The 22,671-nt window shown below is 44.2% G+C and overlaps 1 protein-coding gene across 1 annotated transcript in view; it reads left to right on the plus strand.

The window, feature by feature from the left end:
• The window catches only part of GRIN2A (glutamate ionotropic receptor NMDA type subunit 2A), a 470,775-nt gene that overhangs the window by 47,712 nt on the left and 400,392 nt on the right, over nucleotides 1-22,671 (plus strand). The window contains exon 2 of the mRNA XM_074322873.1: nucleotides 16,415-16,539. The gene's annotated coding sequence lies outside the window, so the exon portion shown is untranslated. The remainder of the gene's footprint in view (nucleotides 1-16,414; nucleotides 16,540-22,671) is intronic.

A 22,671-nucleotide genomic window follows, 5' to 3' on the forward strand; every position in this document is an offset into this window, starting at 1 on the left:
AAAAGGGATGAATCCAGGACCTTTGAAAACCATTTCTGGGTTGTAAAACTGTCAAGGGGCTTACTTACCTCTAAGAGATTTATAGACATACCAAAAGGTTTTGCAACTGCTAGGTTTCTCCTGGAAATGTTCTGGCAAGGGGAAGAGGGAAATGGCCTCTTCACATTTCAACAGCCTCGAATTACCAAATGCCTCCAAAACTTTAGGAGTGATTAGAACAGAATAAATAAAATTTACAGTTGTTTTATTTTTCTTCAGTCTATTTTTTTTAAACGAAAGTATCATTATAGAGGTAACAATTTCACTGTAAAGAAATTGCGGTAGTAAAGAAAATTATAAGGCAACTCAAAATCACCCTTTGAGGTTCACTCTAAAAGGTGGAACTAAATTTGGGACTGCTTGGCAATTATGTAAATATCGTGTTATAATTAACAATAAACTCTTTTGTATTTTCCATCATCAAAGGCAGCTCAGTATAATTGAATCAAGGATATACCAAATGAAATATCATATCTAGACTAATTGCAAGAGAACCAAAGGAAGCGATTATAATGATCATTAACCTCCTAATCACCACACCAGCATAACACTGTTATTTTCATAGCAAAATACCAGTGAGTGGAAGGTTCAAGGAGGAAGATGTCACAAAATAAAGAGCAGTCTAAGAATTAGAGTTTACCCCTTCTCTTTTCCATTCTTCTCAGAGATTCAGTCCCGCATTTCCCACCTACCCCACCACCACCACCAACTAACCATCACGCTTGCCTTAGTTTTTCCTATCTCTGATCCTTACACTGCTAGTAGAATGACTGTTCCATCTGGCAAATCAGACTATTCGCATTTCTTGCTCCTCTGCTACTCATTTGTCCAATAAATATTTACTGAGCACCTATTATGTGCCAGCCACTAGTCTAGGAGTTGGGGATACAACCGTGAACAAGACGGGCATGGCCCATCTTGACAGTGCTGTCCTCTTGACTTTCCTACTCCTTGCCCCCCCTCCTCTTCCATCCTTACCCTCGTTTCATTACTTGGAGCCTCAATACAAACACCTTTTTGTGATTTATTTCATCTTTGTATTCCTGTGGCACAGAATGGTGGACCACATTTTGTACATTCTTTTGCAATGAATGAATGAATTCTCCTTTACTGAAATTATTTAACCAGAGCCTGGATGCTAGAGCTGTTGCAGGGGAATTAAAAAAATGCTTGGAATCTTACCATTTTTATCTATGTTGGATTTTTTCCCCCTGCTTATTAAGATATGAGTCAATATAATAATAAAATCATTGCTGAAATACGTAAAATAGGAAGTGAAACTCCTCCACATCTCTAACCTCTAGAAATAAATATAATTCACAATTTGATGTGTACTCCTCCAATTTGTTCTCTTTTTATGTAGCTATATATACACACACACCTACATATGTATATTTATATCCTATATAATTAAAAAATGCAAATAGGATTATAGTAGTCAACTGAATCTTCAACTGCTTTTTCCCCCCATTTGATAGTATATCTTGACTTGAATTTCCCCTAGATTCCTTTCCAACTTGGAATTGTATGCTTCTGAATCAAAGCCAGAAGCTCACTCATTTTTATTAGGTAGTTCTCATTATTGTAAAGGAAATACATCTACATGGTAAGTATAGAAGGGAATAAAATGGAATATAAAACCTCCCTCCTCTTCACGGCCTGTTTCCACTCTCCCAAGTTAACCATTTTTAACAGGCTCCTGAGTTTCCTTTCAGAAATTTCCAGGGCAAGTAAATATATATATTTAAGTAGATAAATATTTACCAAGTTTCCCCGAAAATAAGAACTAGCCGGACCATCAGCTCTAATGCATCTTTTGGAGCAAAAATTAATGTAAGACTCGGTCTTATATAGTATAAGAGCGGGTATAATATAATACCCGGTCTTATATTAATTTTTGCTCCAAAAGATGCATTAGAGCTGATGGTCCGGCTAGGTCTTATTTTCGGGGAAACACGATATGTACATACACATATATCCACAAAAGAAACTCACCTTTTTCACTTGTTATATCATTTAATGGAAAGAATTCCAAGTATTTAACAACTTTTTTCTTGGTCAAATTTCTCTTACAGAAACCTCTGGCAAATCAGTACAATCACCAGTCTGGTCTGGATGTTGTAAAACACTACCTAGCTATGGCACAAACTGCTTGTCATTCTCTAAAAGCCATTCTCCTCTTCTCTATTGAGGAGTCCGCCAGTGTTTTGCTGGACAGGCTGCCTAGAATGAAAACTACGTTTCCCAGCGTCCTTTTGTGATGTGTCCGTGTTACTACATTTTGTCCAATGGGCTATGAGCAGAAGAGCTTTGCACAGCTTCTAGGTTATGCCTGATAGAGTAAGATGTGTCCCTTCCTTTGGTCATTCTCCCCTTTCTGCTGTTTGGCATGTGGAGCTTGAACCATTGGAACAAGGACAAAACCTTCGAGATGAAAACAATAAAATAAAAGGCTCCTGGGTTTGTGATAGCTTTGCTAAGCAGAACTAATATAGGGAAGGGGCATGAGGACCATTTTGACAAAAGAAGGAACTAGGAGGTTGGATTCCAAGCCTACTATGTGCCACCAGACATAGAACTCAGGCAGATGTTAATTGGTCACACAGAACAGACCATCCAAAACCTATTGAGCAAAGAGATTCCATTGTCATGGCGATTCCTGTAATTCAACCTATTACAAACCAGCCACAGGTTGTGCCTTAGAAAAGTTAAAGGTAAACCTGCCCCTATTCTTCTTGTACTTTGCAGAAGTTAAAAATAAACTTAGCATTGTTCTTCTTCCCTTCTTTTCCCCATAACAAGAAAATTTCCATGGAAACAAGAAACACATGTAAACCGTACCCCATGAGTGGAGGGGGTCTCTCTTCCACTGGCGATTAGAGACTGTGCCTCCCTCTGTGACGTGGACTTTTTTTTTTTAAAGATTTTTTATCGGGGAAGGGGAACGGGACTTTATTGGGGAACAGTGTGTATTTCCAGGACTTTATTGGGGAACAGCGTGTTTTTTCCCAGGACCCATCAGCTCCAAGTCAAGTTGTTGTCCTTTCAATCTTAGTTATGGAGGGCGCAGCTCAGCTCCAAGTCCAGTTGCCGTTTTCAATCTTTAGTGGCAGGGGGCGCAGCCCACCATCTCATGCGGGAATCGAACCGGCAACCTTGTTGAGAGCTCGCGCTCTAACCAACTGAGCCATCCAGCGGCCCCTCCGGAAGCTCAGCTGTAGCTTATTGTTTTCAATCTAGTTGTGGAGGGCGCAGCTCACTGGCTCATATGGGAATCGAACCAGCAACCCTGTTGCTCAGAGCTCACGCTGTAACCAACTGAGCCATCAAGCTCTGGAGTGGCCTTTTCTTACTTAGTCTCTGCTAAATCAACTTCCTTTCACTTTAAAGACTATATCTGCTCACATTTGAATTCTTTCCTGTGTGAAGCCAAGAACCTTCGTGGCCCAGAGCTTCAATCTCCACTCGGGGGATTCACTCTGCAGGTATCAGAACCACCAAAACTGCCTGCACTGTTTCAGGGGGGGAAGAGAAACATATGTTCTTCTTTGCTCTTATAAGCCACTGTTATTTGGAGTTTCTTCTATACCAGGCGAGTGTCTGTCCTTACAATGAGCATTATTACAAGGTATTATTTCCCTGTGCTAAAGCCCATTTTCTGAATCAAAGGAAACACCAGGATTAAGTTCTGAATGTTTTACCATGATGGTTAAAATTATTCTGGGGAAATGAATTCTAAGGGGAAAAGGTGAACGTCAATAAGGGGAGAAATACAGACATGTAAACATTTTCTCCTCTAACTTCATCTTAGTTTCCTCTCCAGAAAACAAGGGCAGGACCACAGGGGTCCTTTGGAACAGAAGACTATTTGCTTATGGTACATTTTCCAATTAGCCAGCAGCAGATTTTCTGCTCGTTTGCCTCTGAACATGATGACTTTTCTTAAAGGCATTTGACTTTCCAATAGTAACTGAGGTTAATAGAGAAAGGCAGTGAGAAGAAGACATTTTAAATAGAAGAGCGGCCGAAGCAGAAAGGGTAAAGATACCTGGTACAGAATCTTCCCTGTGGTCTGTCTGCGTTATGAGTCACGTCCTTGAAAGCTGGAAGGAAGCTAATGTTCCCGGGTCCTGACCGAGTGTCAGACTTGAGTGTGACCTGGTGACATCTTGGTCCTCACCGGACTTGGGAGTAGTAGGGCGAAGGGACCACAGGAAAGCCCCTGGGTAGGGATAGTGGGGGTTCCTTAAGGGGACCAAGAGCAGGGTCTTATTGTCATCGAGAACAACACTAGGGAAGAAATTGTTGACCTTAAACAAAAAGTCAGCCAGACATTTTCTCCAGCAAAGATGGGTTTATTCGAGAACAGCAAGGAATTGCAGTTGGGTACACGCAACCATGGCAAACCACATACAAGTCCCCTAAAATAAAGGGCAGGAAACTTTTATACGGAGGAAGAAGACATTGGGAAGGCTGTTCCAAAGAGTTCCCCCTGCTGTGCTTTGGAATAGACATAGGCTGTGAGAGCTCCCCCTTCCGGCCCCCCTACTTCATTTCAGATGAGGTTTCTGCTTATTAATTTTTTTTACAAGGTTCAGACTTTCTGAGGCTTTAGAACCATGGAAAACTTGGATAAAAGGCAAAAAGATGATTACAGCATGCTAGAACGTTTTTTAACAAGCCCACCTAAAGCTTATTTGACTCTCTAGGGGAGTGCAAGTCTATTTGCACAACTGATAAGGGCTCAGGCATCTTATAATTTTATAAAATTAATATGGTGTGATGACATAGCCTTGCCATTATTTTGCTTCCCCCTTAAATGAGTTAAATAAGAGTTGGACACATACATGCATGCGATCTAGTTGAATGAGAATTAAAACTTTTTTTTTGGAAGAATTATGCTTTGATGGAGTGTGAGGTTTGGCCTCAGGCACCTGGTTTCGAGGACTAGATCTGACACTTATTTCAGCTCTGTGATCAGGAGCGTGTCATTTACCTACTCTCAGCCTTACTTGCCTCATTCATTAAAAAAGGGGATAAGAACAGAACCAATTTCAAAGCGTCACTGGGGTGACTGACCACAGGAAGGTTCTCAGTGGCTCCAAGTACAGATTAGGGAAAGGCAGTTGTGTGTGCCAGGAGTTGTGTGAGACAACGAGGCACACAGCTCCCTACCCTCCCTGTTTTTTGAGGCTGCATCTACCTCTTCACGGTAATAGGAAGTCTTTCTTATAATGCCACTCAGGAGAAAGGAAAGAGGCCCTTTTAGCGTGAGAAAGCCGAGGTGTTGTGAGGAGACCACGCCTGCCTTCCTGCAGGGTCTGTTTTGTAGATGGTTCCCCTTCAACGGGATCAGAGGCCTCTTTTCTTCCTTCCAAACCTCTGCCCCAGGGGTCCCAAGTCTGCTCCACATCTATTCTAGGCAGCCAGATGCCAGGTAAGCACTGAAAAATGGCCCAAGGCAGAAAAGACCTGTCACAGGGGTTTGGAGGTCAGAGTGCTCAGAGGAAAGACTCTGCCAGGTAGGTTGAGGGACGGCCTTCTTTGTGGGAACCCCAAGACAAGGAGGCCATGCCGGAGAATGATTCAAACCCACTCACTGAGAGACCTGAAAAATGCAGGAGTGGGCCTCTAGTTCCTTTTCTCTATTTGCAGAAAGTAGAGGGGAGAAAAAAAGATTTCCCCCTATCCCACTAGATTCTTCGCTGAGACACCCTGTAATAAAAAGACGGATTAACAAGAGGAAACCAAAATTATTTTTGCAGTACGTTAGTATGGGAGCCCCAGAAAACTCAAGAAGGGACCAAAGCAGGAAGCTTTTATATCTTTTAGACAAAGAGGCAATTTGTGAATTGACAAGACAAAGGGCTTTGGAGTAGGGTTAGTAAACTGGTGAGACAATAACAAGGTTGGTTTGTGTATATAGCCCTTTTGGCCCTAAATTCTCTGTCTCTGGTGATAAGGATGCCTTCTACCTTCCTGTACCAGGGAGGGCACCTTTCACCTGGGTGATTGGTCTTCTGCTTTCTGGGGACAGAGGAGAGTAGGAGTGTCCTTCATAACACTGGCTGTTTCCCAAGTACCTTTAATTCAAGATAATAGACCGAAGTGGTATATTTTGGGGTAACATACTCTAAGCCCCTACAAAAGCAACTGGATCCTCTGGAAAATAACTTTACATTCCTTGGATTTGAAACCATTATTATTTATTATTGTTGTTGTTAAAAGAAAATTTCGGATCTAGTTGACATTTATTAGTGTTGACGTAAGACACGTCCAAACCCGTACAGAAGTTTAATGAGTTTGAGTCAAACCGATGACAACTGCCGGGAAGGAAAATCTCAACGGATTAAGAAAATGCTCCCGAGAAGGGCAGTTTGCAGCTTATTTTATACAAAGGAGACGTAAGGAGGGTTACGTGAAAGCCATTGGTGGTAGATTAAGGGGTGGGAGAGAGCAAAGTGGGGGGAATCTCAGGGATTGGATAAAAAGTAAAATGGAGAGATCGATGCTTCTTTTACTTGGTGGGTACAGGATAGTTAACAATGAACGTTACAGCACATAGAGATGGTATTCCGGGTGTTGCAGAAAACAGCGGAGACCGAGAAACTCAAGCGGCACGCAGGTTAGGCCGGCGGGCTCAGCGGGATTGTTCCCAAAGACTGAGCACTTACTGGGGTCGGCGCTTTGTTTTATAGGGTTAGGCTTCCGGGTTTGGGAGAATTCGCGCCATTGCTATTGCGGCGCTGAGGGATTGGTTAAGTCTGGCCGGGTTCCGGGAGGTCCATCCCTAACAGCTGTGATCTCTCGAAAACTGTTTTGACAGGAAAGCCTCTAATGGCTGGGCTCCCAGGAAAACTGCTCTGATAAGATATTGGAGGAGAGAGGGGGGCGGGAAGCCTCTGATGGCTGGGCTCACAGGGAAAAACCCCTCCAACAGGGGGACAAGACAACAATGAGGGGCTCTGTAGCCTGGAGCTCTGGTGTGGCGGGTTGTGCCCTGAGGGGGCCATAAAAAAGGGACTACTGTGACATTCCAAGGGTGTGTTATCTTAGATGCAAAAAGACAATAGGCAGGCTCACTTAAAGTAAAGATTGACCTTTGTCAAGAAAGCTACAGGCCAAGGATGTGACTACCGGCCATGACCAGCTTTTAGTTAGGAATTTTTATGTTCAGACCATCCTTTGTGGTTAATTTCCGTCCCTGAGTTTGTAGCCTCCCCTGAGCTTGTCAGGTTTAGTATATGGCCCCTCTTTCATCCACTCTCGTGATTCATGAATCAGGAAATATCCATTCTAGAAAATAGAACGGAGTTCTGAAGATCAGTGCAAAACAGCAGGGTTTTTTGTTTGTTTGTTTCTTTTTGTTGTTTTTTTTTCCAGATTTTTTTTTATTGGGGAAGGGGAACAAGACTTTATTGGGGAACAGTGTGCACTTCCAGGGCTTTTTTCCTAGTCAAGTTGTTGTCCCTTCAGTCCTAGTTGTGGAGGGCAGAACTCAGCTCCTGGTCCAGTTGCCGTTTATAGTTGCAGGGGCGCAGCCCACCATCCCTTGCGGGACTCGAGGAATCGAACCAGCAACCTTGTGGTTGAGAGCCCACTGGCCTGTGTGGGAATCGAACCGGCAGCCTTTGGAGTTAGGAGCACAGAGGTCTAACTGCCTGAGCCACCGGGCTGGCCCCAGCAGCAGGATTTTATAGCCCAAGGTAAGCAGGAATAAGGAAGTTATAGAGGGGGCCAAAGTCACTTTTCTGAGTTCTTGCAGCTAGGAAGTAGAAGAGTTGGGATTTGAACCCATGCTGATTGCTCCAGGCATGCTTTGTTGACTATGGTGCAGTTGAAACTGGACGGCATCGGAATCTGGGGCTTGTGCTGCCTGCACCACTCTGCCAATAGACCGACACAGGAGTTGGGCCATAGACCAAGCATCTATTATCAGAGCACTGTGGTCTGAGAAGGCAGCGGTTTAACACCTCCAAAAGGTACCTTCACATTCTCAGACGGGCTGGGGGACTTAAGGGAAAATCTGGGCGTTCCTCCAGAGGCTACATGATGGTTCGGGGGTTTGCATGGAGCCTTCCCTCTGGAAACGTGGCTCTCCAGTGGTGTCAGCAACCCAGGAACAATGATGGGAGAAGCCGGGAAAGAATGCTGGACCATAGAGATTCTGATCAGTCAGCATAAGGGTATTAATGATAAGTTTCAGGGTAATTTTCTAAAGCAGGGAACTGGGACGGGGACATTCCAAGCTCAAGCCGCAGGGGGATGGTCTATGACTAAGCTGTAGGTGAAGGCAAGGTGAGGTGGGGGACACGGCGAGGCCTCTACTATGGGGGTCCCAACTGGGCCTGCTCAAAGTCATACAAATACCATGTGTAAATTCAGCTATATTCACTCAGGGGAAGAGAGGGAGGGAGAAAAGGAAGGAGAGACTTTAAAATCCATGTGGGGCATTCCACCCATCAGTCAGGAATCTGCACTCTGGGTGAGTGTGCAGTGGGGAGATATGACCCCTGGTCCCCTGTGCACTCTCAGGCCTCACGAGCTCTCCTGGTATGGGCAGATTGCTGTATATGAAGGGAGGGTTTTTTAGGGTACATAACCTGCCCCTAAATGCAGCTCCCCCACGCCATCCAACGCCTCACCAAGGGAACAAGTGATGGTTTCTCCTTTTACTTAGTGGAGGTAAAGCTATGCTGGCTGGGCTGGACCTCATTCGAGCTGATACAGGATAGAGGTCGCCAACTGGAGCCGTGGAGGGTAATTCTATCTACATGTGATATTCTCCTTAATTGCTGACTGTAAAACCTTGACTCACGGGGCCCAGGCTGGTGTGGTGGTGGCAGGGAAGCCCCACATGAGTGAATATTCTGAGATTTCCTGGAAGATACAGATTCTTGCCTGGGTGCTAGTGAGTCCTGGCAATCAGTGTTGGCTGGAGCAGCCACTGTGGGGCTGAGCAGAGCCCAAAAGGCTTGATGCCTCGATTACCACTGCTTGGTGGGCAGTACTTAAGCACGCCCTTTATACTGTGTGGGATTTGTTCTTGGATGTAAGGGTGCTGCCAGTTGGATCAACACAGGGTCCTTCTGGCCTGGGGAGGTGGTTTTTCACTGTGATTCATTCAATTGGATGAACACAGTTAGAGGGGTTGCTGGCTGATGGCTCTACCTTTTCAACTTCCTTTGGGATTGTTCTAGAGAGCTACAGCCAGGCCCCGAGCACAACCCAACTCACCCATCCTTCATTCTGTAAGCCTTCAGCATTGTACACTGTAAAGTAACATCCAGCTCCAGAGTCTGGCCTCCCTGTTTGTTTATCTCGTGTAAAACTCTAGGACTAATTACTGGGAGTCAAAGCAAACCGCCCTGAACATAGGATGTTAATGACTGAAGGCGGGATGACAGCAGACTAAACAAAGCTAGCAGATTGGGGGTCCCTCAGGCTGATGGAATGCCCTCTGGAGCTGGGGTGGGGCGAGAGGCAGATCCATACCCTTGAAGCCTCAGGGCTCATACCAGCTGGTCCCATCGCGTAGCAACTACTGTGAGCTAGTTGCTGTGCTAGGGTTAGAAATAATGTGCTGGCCCTACAGGAAGAGTCTTCCAGTGGCCGTCTCCCTCCTCTGGAGGGCAGGTGTCCAGGGAATGTTTTCACAGCCTCATCTTAACACCATTCTGCTAAGCAACAGTCTGCTTACTTCTCTGTTCCCTGAAGTTGTCTGCAAGTTCTTTGCGACAAGAGAGCACTTGTGTACTCTCGTCTCATAGCATCTTGTTTGGCACATGGTAGGTGCTCCCTAAGTCTAAATTAGATGTCTTAGTCTGTTTGGCCTGCTACAACAAAAATACCATAGACTGGGTGGCTTAACAAACATTTTCTTAAAGTTCTGGAGGCTGGGAGTCCAAGATCAAGGTGCTGGCAGATTTGCTGTCCGGTGAGGACCCGCTTCCTGGTTCATAGTTTCTTCTTGCTGTGTCCTCACATGGTGGAAAAAGGAAAGGGAGCACGAACATCAAGTGCCCCACATTAGCTGAGTACCTGAAATTCTGCCATTATTGACTCATTCCATTGGGTTATGTGTCACGTCCAAGAGCTGCGGGATTCAAGAAGGGCAGCGCAGGGTTAAGCAAGACAGCAGCCAAGAGTAGAGTGTAAGCGGTGCCGAGGGACTCAAGTCCCAAGGACTGAGCCCCGGATCGGGCCAACGCGAGCTTTATTAGTAATCACACAAGGAAGTAAAACTTGTTTTTTCCACAGTCTGTGAGTGACGTGCCTGACTGCTGTTTTCCCCGAAAGTCCCCATTGTGCTCCAACACGTACTGTGGCTTCACACACGCACATGACCCCAGGGGATGGAGTCAGTGTCCCGAAACCATCTGATGAGGGCGAATGACCCATGTCATTCCATGGGGTCTCAGTGTTCCAAGACACTCCCTTGTGATATCACGGGATAGGCGCGGGGTGGTGGTGGTGGTGGAACAGATGGTTCGGCAGCTGTAAGGCAACAGTTAAGCATTGCAGTCTTTCAAGGTGCCTCTTAACATGTAATCTACCTTAGTGACAACAATGCATTCAGATCCTGTGTCCTTAGTTATTTAATTTTGTGAATTTATTTAAAATAGGTGGTATATTCCCATAGTTCATAGCTGTGAGTGGTAGATAACCCAGCATCCTGACAATCCTGGATGCCTAAGAAAAGGAGTCTCGAAATAGAGAGGGATGGAACAGGAAGAGAGTGAGATGGGAAACAAATGGGGCTGTCTTTGTCACTCTGCCGTCCTGTGGTTTTCCTCCTCCTCTGTGTCTATGTCATATTCTGTGGTTAATTAACAAAACAGAACAAAACAAAACACTTGACTGTCACACCAAAAGTTGTTGGTATCACGACGTGATTTGACAAGGTGGGACACCTTTATGTTAGCCATCTACATAGATTCCTAGTTGATGACTACCGTGTTTCCCCGAAAATAAGACCTCGCCGGACAATCAGCTCTAATGAGTCTTTTGGAGCAGAAATTAATATAAGACCCGGTCTTATGTTAGATAAGACCGGGTCTTATTTTACTATTTTACGCATTAGAGCTGATTGTCCAGCTAGGTCTTATTTTCAGGGAAACAGTATTTAGTGTAAAGATTCAAAATAAATCGGTTTAATGCAATGGCAATATGTTTTGTGTTAATGAACGATTTTGAAATTGGGGCTCCATGGATGGGCTTCTAAAAGTCAGTGAATCTACCAGAATTTATAGGCTGCATTGTGTTTATGTGTGGGTATGTGGATGTACAATTACATAATTTAATTTTTTTGAGAAGAGTGTTCATTCAATTCTCCAAGTGGTCCCTAACCCCAAATTATGTTAAGTATTCCTCCCCACCCCCAGCACTAGACTGTAAAGTCTGTGAGGTCAGGAACAAGCCAATCTAGTTTCTTTCTCTATTCCGATCTCCTAACACAGTGCCCGACGCAGAATTCATTAGTCACTTAACAAATACTTGTTGAATGAAGAAAAGATGAACCTTAATTACTTTGAGCTTTAGTTTCCGCCGCAGTAAAATTGAAGAGTTGGCTGAATTGTCTCTGAAGTGTCTTCCATTTCTGACCTGTAGTCCCAAAGAAGTGAAATGTGTGCCCAAGAGAGCAAAAGCTAGGGCTCCAGCGCCTGGTCCAGGGCTCTGGTACCTGCAGTACCGGGAACTCTTCCCCTAGGCCCAAAGGTTTCAATCTGTTGAAAGTGTGGTTTCTTTAAGAGTTATTGTCTGGTGTGACTGAGATGGTCGGTCGGCAGGTGCCTACAATTAGGTCCTTTGGAAAGGCAGATACAGGGTGACATGGCTGGTAGACAGTTGATGTGTTGTTTTTCTGACCCCTTCCAAGGAAGTGGCATCCTAGTTTAGGGGGACTTGGCTGATTTTTTTTACCCCCAACATTGTCCAATCACTCCTATTCCAGAAATGAGATGGCTTTGTTTTCCACTGATCACAGTGGCAAAGGTGACACTGACCCCAGAGCTGGTACGTGGGTGTGTGCTCTGTTGGTGTCATTTAAAGTGGGTAAGGGAGAATCACTTGGCATTATGGGTCAGAATTTTAACGGTGCGTACCTTTTCTTTGCTTTCAAAATGGTAGTTTCCAAAACAATTTCAATTTCCAAAGTTTTCTTCCACTTTCAAAATTTCATGTAATTTTCACTTTGGGGAAATTTCCTTAAGAAATTTGTGTTAGCATAAAGCGTTGACGTGTCAAATCAGACTCATGTGAATCATACATTTAATCTAACACTAAGCCTAACCAGTGATTAAAAGTTACAAGTAAGACGTAGGCACAAACGTTGCATTCCTTTAAGGAAGAGCCCAAATCTGTCAGCTGTAGCTTTCTAATTGTTCTGCGTTTGTTCTGGATTAATCAGTGAGTCCCCCGTGATGGGTATGGATCGTCCTCAGAGGAAGCAATTTTGATTTTATGGTTTCCCAGTTTTATTGTCCATTAATTATATATAGACACAAATACCTGCCTGATTACTTCCTGTTCTATAGCAGGTAGATCCCCACAAATCCCAGGTTATCACAATAAGTAATCTAGACAGGCTAGGCACAGCCTGCTGGAAGCGTTTTAGAGATAAGATCTTCCCGGTCTCTTTCTGCTAGTAAATGCCTTTAGCCTGTTTTCCAGGAAGTCTAGTGGAGGTCATTCATTTCCAGGTGACCCCTGGCTGGGATGGAGTGAGTCATGGACTGTTGTGACTCCTTCCTTTCCAGAAATAATCTGAGAAAAGTAATATATAGGAGGGTGTTAATTACCGTAGCTCTAAGATGATTGTTAAAATGTAAATCTTAAAAAATGTTAACAAGCATAATTCTCATACAAATGCATAGTCAACACGTGTGAGAGTTTCATTTAACTTAAAGAGGGAAACAGCAGGGTGAAAAAGATGGTCCAAGAAACTGGACAAGTCAGAAGTTTTGTTTGGGGCTCATGAAGTTTGTGGTGACTGACACATCGGAACGGAGAGGTCAAACAGGCAGTCGTGTATACAAACCTCAAATTTAGAGATGGGAGATTAGAGACATAAATTCATGAGTCAGCAGAATACCCTTTAGATGGTATTTAAAGTCCTGGAAATGAATGAGATTTGCTAGGGAGTTGGTTAAATTAATTACTCGTAAAAGGGGTTAAAGTGTCAGTGAAAATAAGTTTATGGTTTATTGTGGAGTGAAAAAACATGGCGTACAGAACATGACGCATGATATAATTCTGTTTAACCCCCAAAACCATTCGGTGTAAATAATGAAGGTGGGCAAGGCGTTCATTCACCCACCAGTTAGCAATAATAGTCTGATATTTCTTTCACAATTGTCAGAGAATGAACAAAACCAACAGCAATGCTTATATCTCTTGCATTGAACACGTGTTGAGATTTCTTTAGAAAACACTTTTGCGTATGTCTTTCATGTAATCCTCAAAAATACCTTCTCAAGTGGGGGTGGGGTAACCTGATTGCACCTCTGTTCTCTCATTGCTGAGGGAGGATCTCCCACCCTAAATAGTATGAGATTGCCGAACACTCCACACTCAATACCCCACAGATGAGACAGACAGCAGTTTATTAGTCGCATATACTCAGCCCAGCGGAGGAGGAGGACACCCCATATCCTGCAGGGCCACATGGGGTTATACTCAGGAACAGAGTGAACAAGCTGGGGGACGGGGGCAGGTTTCATAGTAACAAGATGGTAAAGTGATCCGTGGTTCCTGTGGCAGGACGTCATGAACTTGTTTGAAGAATTCTGTGGGCTGTGAAACCCATTAGGTTGAAGACGAGGTGGGGTGCAGCTGTTCCAGCTGACAGGAACTGGCCAGGTGGGGAACCATTCCCCCAGGTGGGGACATACTTGGCAAGAGCAGGGGAACTCACAGATAGGCGTTTCTGTAAAGAATATCCATTTTACAGATGAGAGAACTGAAAGAGAACAAAGACACGGGCCCAACGTGACCCAGGGACATGTTATAAATATCTGCAAACATCCATGAAAGCAGAGAATACGTAAAGCCTTCTGTAGCCGTCATAGACCTGTGCCGTCCAGTATGGCACACACTAGCCACACGTGGCTATCTAAGTGTAAATTAATTGAAATACACTTTAAAAAAAACGTAGTTTCTCAGTCTCACGAGCTACATTTCTGGTGCTCAGCAGCCACGTATGGCTGGTGGCTTCTGTGTCACACAGCTTAGATACAAAGTTTTCCATTGTTACAGAAAGTTCCATTGGCTGGTGCTGTCTTAGATTTCACAATGATTAATATTTTGCCTGTTTTATTCCCCTTTATTTTATGCTATGGGATTTTCAAGCAACTTCCAGTCAATGTACTGTTTCACCCTTATCCAGTTGAATATTCATCTCTGTAGAATAAAGGACATTTTTTTTATATCACTACAGAGATCACATTGAACAAAATCAATAATAATTCCTTAATCTCTTTAATACCTTATCTGTAGTTCAGTTTTTGAATTGTCTTCATAATGCCTTTTTATAATGGGTTTTTGAATTGGGATCTGAATAAGATCCACACTTTTCATGTGGTGGTTACGCCTTTTGAATTTTAGAGAATCAAAAATTTCCCTTTTCTTTTTTCTTTTCTCCGCCTTTCCTTCCTTCCTCCCTCCCTCCCTCCCTCCTTTTCTTCCTTTCTTTCTTCCTGCCATAAATTTGTGAAAGAGACCACTCCCAGAATGTTTTAAATTTAAAAGCTTGTTTTTCTTTACTGACAGTCTCCTTGAAGGGCAGGCAGTGGGGCTCTCTCTGAGTTAGGTTTCAGAGAAGTAAGTGAAATTCCTCCAGGGTGGTGGAGAGGTGACAGGCTGTCAACTCCTTGGAAATAGTACATGTGTTAATCGTAAATCAAAGGTTTGGCTCCTGAGGCTGAGGTGGGGGCAGGGAGAGAAGGACATTGATACCCTTCGCAATACGAACCCTTTGCTGCACAGGGCCAGCAGACTGGGCTGCTGTGGGGTGGGGAGGAACAAAACTGAGTTTCCTGAAAAGAGGGACTTAGTTCTCCAAGTTCACCACTGTATCCTTTGCACCTTGAAGAACACCTGACCCATTGGGAGTGCTCAGTATTTGTTGGATGAATGAATGAATGGCGGAATGAATGAACCTCTCTGGCTCAGATGCTTCCTTTGCATGGGACGGAGGACCCCACCTCCCTGCAGTGTGTTTGAAGGATTCAGTGATTCAAGTGCGTTCGTTCCCTTGCCTTTTGAAAGTGAACTCTCTTTGACAGTAGTGATTTTACATTTTCTGGATTTTTTCTGAGACTGTCTGGATCAGTGTACTGGGTCATTGCTCTTGTAAGTTCAGTGGTGTTTACACCACTGTATTTGTATTTCTACACCTGTGTATTTGTAGTATTTCTACACCTGTGTTCATAGCAGCGTTATTCACAATCTCCAAACGATGGGAACAACCCAAATGTCCAATGATGGATGAATGGATAAACAAAATGTGGTCCATCCATACAGTGGAATATTATCCAGTCTTAGAAAGGAATGAAATTCTGACACATGTAACATGAGTGAACTCTGACAACATAATGCGAAGTAAAATAAAGCAGACACAAGAGGACGAATATTGTATGATTCTACTTACATGAGGTTGTCAAATTCAAGACAGAAAGTAGGACAGTAATTGCCAGGGGCTGGAGAGGAGGAGATCCTGTGATTTATTGTTTAATGAGTGCAGAGTTTCCGGTTAGGATGATGAAAAGTTTTAGAGATGAATAGGGATGATGGCTGTACAGCAGTGTGAATGTATTTAGTGCCACTGAACTGTACCCTAAAAGATGGTTAAAATGGTGAATTTTGTTATGTATATTTTACCACAATTAACAAAAAAGAAAACAACAGCGAAAACATTTGGCTTTAAAAGAACGAATTGATTCAACTGATATGTGTTGCGTGTTAATGTGTGCCAGCACCATACTAGGCACTAGAGCAGGACAATTCCTTCACAGAACTAGGCGTTTACGACAGTAGGCAGATAATAAAGAGAAAGCCATGGATGTGAAACTATCATGCAAAAGTCAGACCATTAACGCAGAGCCTTTTTGTCACCTGCTGCGTTAGGTCTGAGTGGCAGTTCTGGCCATTTCTCCCATGATTATGTTACTTTCAGGATAGCAAGCGATGTCTTTGGTTTATTCTTCACGAATTCAGAAATGCAGAGTCAGGTCATGTGGCTTCCTTGCTCAAAGCCTGTTGGTGAGGTCTCATCACGATGGAAATAGAACCAAAGTGCTTCCCCTGGTCTGCCAGGCCCCATGGATCTGCCCAGCCACAGCTCTGATCTCATTTTCTGTCACTTTCTCCTTCTCAGAGGGCTGTGGTCCAATGTCTCCTCCTCCAAGAAGGCTTCTGGGAATGAATGGTTGCAGCTCGTCCGTCTCCATCCTCTTTCACCTGGGGAAGCCAGGGGAGAGAAGACCATTGAAGAAAGACATGGTGAGTCAAATCTAGTAAGCGTGCGCATTGGTCTTCCTGGTGGTATTCACCACAGAAAGATAAGCGTCCTTATCGGTCACACAGGGCCCTGCTTTCAGCGGCCCCTGCACGTGGTTTAACACTCCGCAGGCACCGTCTTGAAATTCTGAATAATATTTGAACAAAGAAAGGGCCCTCATTTTCGTTTTTCCCTGGGGCTGCATTATGTGGCCGGTCCTGCTCCTTATTTGTGGTGTGGCATGCGTTTAGCAGGCTATACCTGGTTGGTTGAGTTTGCTGATGATGAACTTGGAATGAATGGATTTATGGGAAGTGTCAGTGTCGACCGTGTAATTAGAGTATAAAACGGAGGTGATGTATCACTGCACTAGTCCTGCCTGTGGCCGGTAGTCGCCATGTGTGTACATCTGGCCAGCATGTGTTTTAATGCACAAAGAAGTACAAAGGGAGTCGCACAGGCCACTTTTGGCGAAGAGTTTGTTATGGACTGAATGTCCACCTACTGCCGAATCGTAGGTAGATGCCCTAACCCCAGGGTGACTCTGTTTGGAGTAAGGACGTCATTACGGTTACAAACATGCACACAGGAGAGGTTCCGTGAGCACACAGCGAGATGGTGGCTTCCTACAAGCCAAGAGGAGAGGCCTCAGCATGGAACCTACCTCTCTGGCACCTTGACCTTGGACTTCCCGGTTTCCAGAAGTGTGAGAAAGTCTGTTGAGTTTAAGCCACCCAGCCTGTGGTATTTTGTCACAGCACCCCAGCTGATGAGATCACCTCTGAATCTTGTGGGACTGATTTGACAGTCCTATCCTGTGTCTTCTCACCTTCCCTTGATGACATTATCAAAACTAGCCCTTCTCTCCCCAGTCACTCTTCCTCCCCCTCTCCTGCTTTGTTTTCTTCAGTCCATTTATCACTCTCTGATATATTAGATGCTGTGTTTATTTCCTAGGGCCGCCGTGGCAAACTACCACAAACTGGGTGGTTTAAACAACAGAAATGTATGGCGGACCAGCCGCCACGAGTCGATCAGTACCTAAATGGGGGAGTGGGAATGGATAAAAAGACACTCACACAAATGCTGATGCGGCCGGTCTTCAGTGATGCTGAAGCCTCGAGTTTATTTCCCATCACCAATATATACCGTTTGAGTGCGTGCAGTTTAACAATGAAAATATGCATTACCTCAGTGAAAGTAAATCTTTAACTTTTACATAGAAACTATAAAATCACTGAAACTCCCAAAAGTAATTATCCCATGATAGAATCTACCAATTATCCAGATAGCCATCAATCCTCAGTGTCCGTTCTCACCACATACCTCAGCAACTTGTAAGCACCCTCTGGGTGCAGGCAGAGACAATGCCTTAGGAGCAGAAACAGGTTAAGCATTAACCGAGCCATTCTGTAAGGCTCAGAGTTACTTGCAACCATGGCTCCCCACAGAAATGTATCCGTTCACAGGTCTGGAAGCCAGAAGTCCGAAATCAAGGTGTCGGCAAGACCACTCTCCCTCTGGAGTCTCTAATGGAGGAGGCTCCTTGCCTCTTCCACCTCCTGGTCGTTGCCGGAAATCCTTGACAATCCTTGGCTTGTAGATGCATCACTCCAATCTCTGACCCTGCCTTCACATGGTCTGTGTCCAAATCGCCGTCTTCTTATCAGGACACCAGTCATTGAGTTAGGGCCCAACTGAATCCAGCATGAGCCCATCTTAACTTGACTATACAGATAGAGCTCTTATTTGCAGATAAGTTTGCATTCACAGGTACTGGGTGTTAGGACTTATCTACCCATTGCAGATGTTGGTTTAGTTTTTACCTTCCCTACTCCTCTCTAGGATACAAGCTTCCATGCAGGCAGGCCTAGTTGTCCTCTCTCCCTGCCTCTAGCTCCAATGCCATGAGCAGTGCTTGCTATACAAAGCAGTTGCTCAGCAACAGTTTGTTGAATTACTATATGACTTTAAAATTCTGATTCAGACATTCAGATGAAAGGTGTAGCATTGACATATCTCCAACCCCACTCTTACTCCCTCAGTTTGGGACGGGTGTCCTAGAAAACAGCAACGACCTTGTAAAAGCCTTGGAGGAAACGGTCCACCTAGGGAGTTTTGAAAATGTTCATCCAGAACAAGAAATAGCTTGTCGCAGCTGATGCATTGTTATTAGTCTTTCAAGAGCAAGCAAGAGTCTCAGAGATTTTTGTGTTTGAATGTGACAAAATGTATTTGTACCAAAAAGAAATGAAACCCACACAGAGATTTAATGTCTCCACTTGATCTGCACTAATGTGGGAAAAATTATTTAAAAATTGTTTTTACATGTCACATTCTCATTGACAGGAAGGATATCAGAAGTGTTACTATTAATATAGTTTTTACAAGTGTTGGCCTCTGAGCCTCACCCAAGTCCGATTATCTCGTCTTTGTCTTCCCCCATAAGATTCATGGCATTACACCTCAGAATCGTTATTACCATCACTCTGCTGACCTACCAGTCTCATCAATAATCCTGGTTGAGAATATAGTCAATAATGTTGCAACAGCTATGTCTTGTGCCAGGTGGGTACTAGACTAATTGGGGGGATCACTGCACAAGTTACATAACTATCTTACCATCATGTTGTACACCTGAAACTAATGTAAAATAATATTGAATGTCAACTGTAACTGAAACAAATAAATAATTGAAAAAAATAATCCTGATATAGCTCAGAACAGAGAAAGAGCTATTTAATTGCTTTTCAACTAACAGAACTTGAAGTTCAATTATATACGCTATATCTCCAGCTTTTGTGAGAACATTTGACCAAAAAAGCATTTTTTCTGGGGCTCGTTGGGTGAATTTACCTTAAACTACATAAGGCACCAGGACCTGGAGTTCTTGGAAACTGAGACCAGATTTAGGACCCCCACTGTGACCTTCACTAGCTGTTATGGCCTTGGGCAAGACACTCAGCCACTATGAACCTCAGTCTCTTCCTCTGTAATGTAGGGACTAATATCTGCTTTTCAAATTAAGCTAGGGTTTGAGATACTACAGGTGAAGTTCTTAGTCCAGTGTTTACAAAGGGATCAGGTAATTTTTTTACAGGGTAGGGAGTGAGGCTGGGAATTTGGAATGTATTTTGGAATTGATTCATTAAAATTATGCAAGTTGGGCTGCCATCCCAGAAGATTTTGGTTTGTTTTAATCCTTTTTGGCAAATCCAAGAAGCATGAAAGAAGGCATGAAGGGTAGATTTGGTAACCACCTCTTATTGCTAACTGGTAACTGTTCTTGCCTCCCATGTCATTTAGAGCGTGAGGGGGTGGCAGTTAAGCACCGGCAGGAATCTGGGGCGTCGACATGGACTCTTTCTGTACCTTTCATATGCCTATCAGATAATGAACTCCAGCATTAATAGTAGAAATGGATAACTGAAGTGCATGTTAAAACTCTTGTTAGAAATAAAAATAGCGGTCGGGCTGGTGGCTCAGGCGGTTAGAGCTCTGTGCTCCTAACTCCGAAGGCTGCCGGTTCGATTCCCACATGGGCCAGTGGGCTCTCAACCACAAGGTTGCCAGTTCGATTCATCGAGTCCCGCAAGGGATGGTGGGCTCCGCCCCCTGCAACTAAGATTGAACACGGCACCTTGAGCTGAGCTGCCGCTGAGCTCCTGGATGGTTCAGTTGGTTGGAGCACGTCCTCTCAACCACAAGGTAGCCGGTTGGATTCCCACAAGGGATGGTGGGCTGCGCCCCCTGCAACTAGCAACGGCAACTGGACCTGGAGCTGAGCTGCACCCTCCACAACTAAGATTGAAAGGACAACAACTTGACTTGGAAAAAAGGCCTGGAAGTACACACAATGTTCCCCAATAAAGTCCTGTTCCCCTTCACCAATAAAATCTTTAAAAAAAAAAAAAAAATAAAAATAAAAATAGCGTTGGTGATTACTGCAAATTACTGAGGCTGTGGAATGGAGTGTTCAAACTATGGTCCACATGCCAGCTCCTGCCCTTTCTGGCTGTGTGTCACGGGCCCAGTCCCTTTACCTCTCAGAGTGTAAGGGGCCGTCGAGTGAACTCCGAGTCTGGAGGCTTTGGCTAGAAACAAATGACAGGATTTATTCATGGGTCTTCGAGTTTGCACACTGGAAATGTAGTTAGGAATAAAGCCAGTAATGGTCAAGGAACAAAGGAAAATCCTTCGTTTTTATAATGTAACTGAGAGAGAAAGGAGCCCTGCCTTCTTAGCAATTTGATTGGCCCATTAGGCTGAGTTAACTACTATCAGTAATTATGATGCTGCGTTTCAGTTGGTTGTCAAGGGGGGCATTTGGCAGTCTGGTTACGTAGAGGTTTTCTTTGAGGAGGTCTTACCTTTGGCTGGAATCCAGGCACCGACGCATACCATGCTGATGAGAATCTGTATAATGTCTAACACAGGACTGGAGAGTTATAGGAAAAGTTTAAACATCAAAGATAAATTTATTGTTTTCCCTCAAGCTTCAAGGCTGGTTAATCATTTAGCGGTAAGGCTGGGAAGGGAACCCATTATTTTCCCCTAACTTCACTCTTTCCTCAGGGCTCATCCATAACATGGGAATGACACCAGGGCCCACTTCTTAGGCTTGCTGTGAAGATTAGACAGGTCTGCCCTTGTGAACCAGCCGGAGCAGTATCTGCCCGGCAGTGAGCACAGGGCAGATGCTAGCTCTCTCTCTTTCAACTAAGCCTCTCCCCTTCCCTGTTGCAAAGTCGTCTGTGCCTCTGGAGCAGTTACCGCCGTGGTTTATGTTGCTTTCTGGTCATCCAGATGGAAATTTCAGATGCAAACAAGGTGGGCATTAGCCTAAACATATGCTTGGGAAATCAGAACCTGGAACTGGGTTGCGATAGCTGGTTGTCTTGACTTTGCTCTAAGTGCCAGTGGACAGGGCTGCCACTGAACAGAACTCCAACTTGGGAAAGATTTAGTTCTTTGGGATGTCGGAGCTGTGGCCTCTGCAGGGACAGATGCTTCTTTGGATGTGAGGAGTGAGGCAGCTATCCCCATGGGTGACGTTTGCATCATAACTTCACTGCACGCAAGATGGCGCAGAGATTGCCACATTTCTTCATTTTAAAAATGAAGTCCCTTTGTCAAGAGTCCCTAAGAGCGTGTTTTCTTTTTCTCTTCAGGCTCATTTTAGAGTGAAAATAAAATGTTTGCAATTAATTTTAAATGAAGATGAAGTCACTGTGAACCATAGAAGCCAGGAATGTGTGCTGAGCCGTTCCTGCCTTTCAGTCAACCACTTTTGTGTTGCCGTCCCAGGGAGGGGCTATGTTTTCCAAAGTATGTCTGGGGGGCTCGAGTCCTAGGGGATGTCCATGCACAGTGGTCCAGAAAGGTTGGGAAACACTAGGTTAAACACAGCCAAACTGGCTTCTTTAATTAACAGGTTCATTCACATAGATACTCATTTCACGTAGTCATTTATCACATGCTTATTGAGTGTCCATTCGGGTCAGCATTGTTTGAGGAGTGGGAATACCGTACCATATCATACCATATTGTACTATAGTGCGGCTGACTCGGTCACTGATGTCCTAGAGCCTCAAGTCCAGTAATGATGATTGCAGGACTTCTCAGAGCCTTTATGAACTGAACATGCCTAATGTGCTCAAAAAGGAATGGGATAGCCTATATTTTCTGGCCTGAAATACCTTTGGAGGAGAAATACCTTTTGATTTAGTATTCCTTGGAACACACCTTTAGGAAACTCTTGGGTTGGGAGTGAGTTGCTGCCTCGTGGGCACCATACCCATCTGTAAACCTTTGGGGTGCTCAGAGATGAGGAGGAAATGCCCAAAGCGGCAAGTCCCTTCTTAGAAAGCAGGCACCCCCCCTTCTCGTTCCAACCTACTGACCTTCTTTTGGTGAGAATGTGCAAGACCCTTCCCAGATGCCAGTGGGAGTGCTTCAGATGCGAGTGAGAAATAATAATAGAAGCAACAGTAGCTGATGTTTGTTGAGCACTTAATGTTATGTCCAGCCTTCGGCTACGTGCTTGTTTCCTTAAAATATAATGCCAGTGACAGCTGACACTCACTATGTGTGCATTTCACACGAATCATTGTATTTAACTGTGTTGACTCCAT

Source organism: Rhinolophus sinicus, linkage group LG18 (assembly GCF_036562045.2).
Source record: "Rhinolophus sinicus isolate RSC01 linkage group LG18, ASM3656204v1, whole genome shotgun sequence".
Classification (NCBI taxonomy): Eukaryota; Metazoa; Chordata; class Mammalia; order Chiroptera; family Rhinolophidae; genus Rhinolophus; species Rhinolophus sinicus.